This window comes from Halyomorpha halys, unplaced genomic scaffold (assembly GCF_000696795.3).
Source record: "Halyomorpha halys isolate HHAL.00 unplaced genomic scaffold, Hhal_1.1 Scaffold1215.1, whole genome shotgun sequence".
Classification (NCBI taxonomy): domain Eukaryota; kingdom Metazoa; phylum Arthropoda; class Insecta; order Hemiptera; family Pentatomidae; genus Halyomorpha; species Halyomorpha halys.
This window is the reverse complement of record NW_027114038.1, coordinates 96628-102124: the sequence shown is the minus strand read 5'-3', so window position 1 is coordinate 102124 and position 5497 is coordinate 96628. Positions and strand designations below refer to the sequence as shown.

Here is a 5497-nt window from a genome sequence, read left to right as displayed (position 1 = left end):
CTTAATGAAAACAAGATAAAAACAAAGTAAGATGTGACAAGAAAATTATATTTCTTACATTTATATTATATTTAGTGGAGAAGATGGTGGTGCGGTCAGCAAAAAACACAAATAAATAAAAATTATTTAAACTGAGTTTAGCCAGGATCTCTGCTGCAAGAACCAGAGAAAGAACTGAAACTCAGGTCGAAACGTCGGCACGAATAAATAATTTTGTTTATTCGTGTTTCTTCTTGCTGACCGCACCCCTCCACCATCTTCTCCACAAATTAATTTAAGGGTCAACTATCTACACCTCATTAGAATAAATATACAAAAATATCTTGAAAACAAAGAAAACAATATTTATATATTTTAGTATAATTTTTTACTCATTTGGTTTATTTTTATTTTTTCTTGTCATATCTTACATTGCTTGTATCCTGTTTTCATTTAACCCCGACGAAGCCTTGCAAAGTGAGGCGAAACGTTGATAAACCTAAAATAATTTTTTTTTTTACTCTTTTGTATCTTTATTGACCGCCTCTCAAACTATCTTCTAACAGTGTACTTCATACGGTCAACTATCTTCTTTATTAAACAATTATCACTTAATAGTTTTAAATGCATAAAGTAAAACACATTACCTTAGCTTATAGTAATCACCTTTACATCAAATTCACATACCTGAAACAGAAAATGATAATTTTAAACAACATAAACCATTGATATCAATAATAGTAATCATTTCAAATTAAATATTCTCTTATATTTTATTATTTTTAAGTCTTGGTTAAACAAATTTTAATTATATTTTTATTTAATGTAAAGTTATTCGAGATGCTCTTCGCTTTAAAATTTAAACTTATTCAGAACTTAGAGAGGAGAACAACTATAATCAATTTATTTTAGGAAATATCATGAAAACTACTATTCCTAGGAAGGTAAAGGTCATAAACTACTTTATAGTACATTAAACTAGTTTTAATTTGAGTGCTAATAGACATCTATTCGTCACATAGTTCCTGAGATATTGATTTCTCAAAATAGATTAACTACTGATCTTTCAGTATATTTTTATGAAATGTTGCTTTTTAAAAAGCTATGTCTCGATAAATATTGGACGTAAATAGCTCTATTATGGCTCACATTTCAGCAAATTTACTCTTCTTTAAATAATGTTTTTTTAGCTTTTCTAGTAATGGTAGTTTTTAGGTATAGAGCTCCAAAGGAAAAATTAATGTTTTTTTTTAAGGGATGGTGATATGAAACAGCCACCATTTTTTATTTCCCCCTACCTATACTTGGTAGACTCATCAATTATGATTAGTAATTATACATAGTTTTCATTAAAGTAATCAAAAATTGTGGTGAGATAACTGCCTTTTTTTCTTCCCAGCTCTTGTACTAGTACCACTAGCGCTGGCTGAGGAGGTGGGACATAATGGAATGTAAGCTTTGGGCCAGGAGGGATGAACATTTCTGTTTTCTTGTGGATTCTTTGCATATCTTTATATAGTGTTTATTTGAAGTTCCAGCGGTAAACATCCAGGTTCTTTATTTTGCAAATTTAAAGGATTATCTTACAAAAGAAAAAAAATGTATAATTATTGTTTAATTATTTATTAAAATTAAATATTTTATGATTTCGTCTATTTTGGCATATAACGTTTGAGAAGAAAAGATTCTAATATATCGATTTTTTTGAATAGAATTTAATTATATTGCTTCAAAATCCCCTGGAACTATTAATTAATAATTTTACAGTAAAATACATAAAATAATTAATAATCTGAAATATAGAAAATGGCCTAAAGTTTTAATTGAAAAGGCATTCCTTATCAAGGCATTCCAGTGAGCATTGACAAAGTTACTAAGCAAGTAGAAGCATTCATTATCTGGCTAATTATTGAAGCATCAAGCCCCTTATCTAGAACTGCCAAAGGAGTATTCCCAACTGGGCAGCATTCCGCAGATAAGTGATGGAGCGCTTAGGAACTTCGGAGGCGAACACAGGACAAACTCAACTAACAATGCTGTAATTAACAGAACCGAAAAGTTTAAATTGTTACAGACAAATTAAACTTTAAAACTAAGTTATATATTTAATAGTCAATAAAAGATATAAATCCATTAAAGAAACATTCGGGGTGGACTTGAACGACAATGTTCTCTTGAAATAATTTTTCCATAAGTAAAAAAAAGTATGCCAGGAGTGTTAGTGGAATAATAGAATCACTCATAACGGAAAACCGGAGGCAACTTACACCGATCTACAAAATTTCGAATTCGAGTTTTCGACGGAAATAAAATTTTTTGTGTAATTGTGAACAACATAATTGAAATAAAATATTTAAGGCGGGAATATACCTGCGAGATGGCAGAAACTTTTATGATAAAATCGACTAAATGGAACTGTCACTTAATAGAATCGATTTATATATATGTTTTCACATCAAAAACACCTTCTGATTAAACTCATCAAATCACAGTAGAATTTATATATATATTGTAGTAGTTAAAATTGATGAACCAGCCGACCATAGAGGGTACGTAAAAAATGGTGACTGGTTTATTACGTTAAAAAAATTAATTTCAATAAGAGCTCCATATCTTTGAAACTACAGACAACCTAAAAAAATAAATTAAAAAAACATCATTTAAAGTGGGGTAAATTTCTAAATAACTATTTTTTTTCCTCCTCCTTGGCTCTTAGACTATAGATAGGAGATCTGTAGGACAGGTATAAGTGGAGTATTATTAATTAATTCATATTAAATCTGTGCCTCTACATCTTATGGAGAATGCAGTACTTTGTAAGGAAGTACTGTTACTAGATTAACGGTTGCGCAAAGAGGTGATTTGGTCATAATCACGCTCGACTACCAGATTTTCCCCAACTTAGTGTACCCACATAACTGAAGTTACTGAAGCTTCAGTAAAATAATAAATAATTATCTGTCAAAACCGGATTCGAACCCCGGTCTTTCGAGTTAGTAGCCCAGTGCCTTACCACTGAGTACTTTATCCTGATCCCAAAAAGTAGATGTATATGATAAATAGGATGATATAGATTGAACTGTTTGATATGCGTCTCATTCGCTACCTGTTTACAAGAATTGTTGACTTAGCACGCTATTTGTATTCACACTGCATCTCACCTCAGAAATAAACTGTACAAAATATCTATTTCTTCGTCGCAACGTGTAAATATCTTTTAAACACTGCAAACTAGAAGAAATCCGTTTTTCATTGTGTGGCCGTTTAGCGTAGGAACAAAAAAGCTTCAGGCAATCATATTTTTAAGTAATTTTGCTAGGATCTCTCTGATATAGTCATTTACTGAGGTGCAGGTTCGATTCTATTGTTAAGATTCTCTAAACGCTTTATGCAGCTAATATCTCAAACCGTCCTAACGACACGCTGTTGACACATTTTGCAAACAATGATCCAACTACTGCATCACAAACTTTAAGTAGCATCCAAAAGGATCAAAATAAATCCCACCAGATCACCTTTACTCGCCGTCGTAAACCTCTACTCTTTGCCCTACTATATCTTTCTTTAATATCCCACTAAAGCCTGTTGAACAGATTCGTTACTTAGGACTCTACCTTGACAAGAGACTTACTTGGAATCCCCATACTAGATTGAAACAAGAAACTGCTCGTGGATTCCATTACTCCTACTTGACAAAATTTCCATTTACTACAAAAAATTGTTATACACTATAATAATAAAATCAATTCGGACATACGGAATTGAGCTTTGGGGCGCCACCAATCCATCGAATTCCTTGAATATACAATCCTTACATTCCAAAATCCTTGATGTTCCTAATTTCGCCACAAATAAACTCATCCATAAAGACCTCAACATCCCACTCGTTGCAGATCTGGCCCGAAATAGATATACCTCCTTTCATTATAAAATCCTTACCTACCAAAACCCATTAGTTCTTAATCTCTCATCCTAAACAATACTTCATAATCCTTCCAGACGTCTGAAAAGAAGATGGCCACGGGACCTTCTATCGCAATGATTGAAGTAACACCATTTCGTGGTTCCTTCCCAAGATTATTATGTTCTCTGAAACATTTATCACATTTACTTATTGCATTTTCTTTGTTATGCAAATTTCAATAAATAAATAAAATATCCAAGAAAACTCACAGCACCGACTTGATAAGTCAGTCTATGTAATCGAAATAAACATTGTGCGGATTCTAGTTCAGGATTGATGAATTAGTTATACTTTGTAGGTATTAGGACGATTATGAAATAAAGGACAATTTTCATGTCCTACTCGAATAAAATGGATTCCGAGGATCGCTTAATATTCCTTTTGGTTATAACGAGGCCTCGGGATCATTTCTTTCCGATGGACGCGATGAATCGATTACATTGCAATTTTTCTATTGATGATCAATTTAATTCCCATTGCTATGGTTACCTCAGTGCAAGATTTTTTGTTATTTGTCACTTCTGTTGCGTCAAAAATATGTTTTAATAATTAATTACGTAACATATGGCTTCGATTAAAAACTCATGTTAAATGGAGAAATATTTCCTTCAGTTACCATGTTAAAACGACATAACATGGTTGAGAGTCTGTTACTAGCTCTGTTAAATGCAGAATGACGTCACGCAACAGACCAGCTGAGCTCGTCAACATTTTATTTGTTAGGTTACTTGCTCGCAGTTTGTATTAGTATTGTTTTGGATGTTTTTATAATTAATAAAGCAATGGATGACAATAATAATAATGCAGTTGTCAATTAGCTCAGCTTGGTTCTCTTCCTCACAAGTTGGAAGATCACTACCACTAGAACAAATACACTCAGTGGCCAAACATTCACACAACTTCCACTTTTCACTCGATTTAGGCATGTTGTACAGGTACAGGTAATGGTGGGGGAAACAAGTCTGGGAAGTGGGCCTTTTGGTCCTCTTTGTCATCTAAGACAAGACAACGCATGGAATGGCTCTTTAATATATCTTATATATATGGCTCTTTAATATATCTTATTCCTCTATATCGAACCTTTTCGTCTTTCTAATGAAATTCAAAAGGGACTCCCAATCTATAGGGGAAGCCTCATTTACTTTAATTCTATCAGAGCCAAATAGCCTGTGTCTTAGTGACGCATAGCTACCACAGTCTGCTATGTAATGTAAGGCTGTCTCTGGGGCCTGTCCACATAAGCAGCAGGTTTCATCATGGACAGCTCCACATATCTTAAGATGTCTGCAGTGACCTGTCAGGACTCCTATTAATAATCGGAGTTCGTTTCTGTTAAGGCCTAGCAGCCACTTAGTTTTAGAAGTAGAGGGTTCAGTTATTAAAATCTTGGCATGTTCTAATAAATTACTGTAATCAAAACTTTTTTTTTTTTTAATAATTTATTTATTGATATTTACAACTGTATACACATATATACAACAAGTAAATTTGCTATAGGCGACATAGTGACATGATAAAAACATGTGGAGAATCTACCCACTGATAGAACTCCAA

The 5497-nt window shown here is 32.8% G+C and overlaps 1 long non-coding RNA gene across 1 annotated transcript in view; it reads right to left on the bottom strand.

Annotated features, from left to right (window-relative positions):
* Positions 1-327: 327 nt before the first annotated feature.
* The window catches only part of LOC136796745 (uncharacterized), an 85134-nt gene continuing 79964 nt past the window's right edge, over positions 328-5497 (bottom strand). The window contains exon 3 of the long non-coding RNA XR_010844485.1: positions 328-666. This is a non-coding gene — a long non-coding RNA (uncharacterized lncRNA). The remainder of the gene's footprint in view (positions 667-5497) is intronic.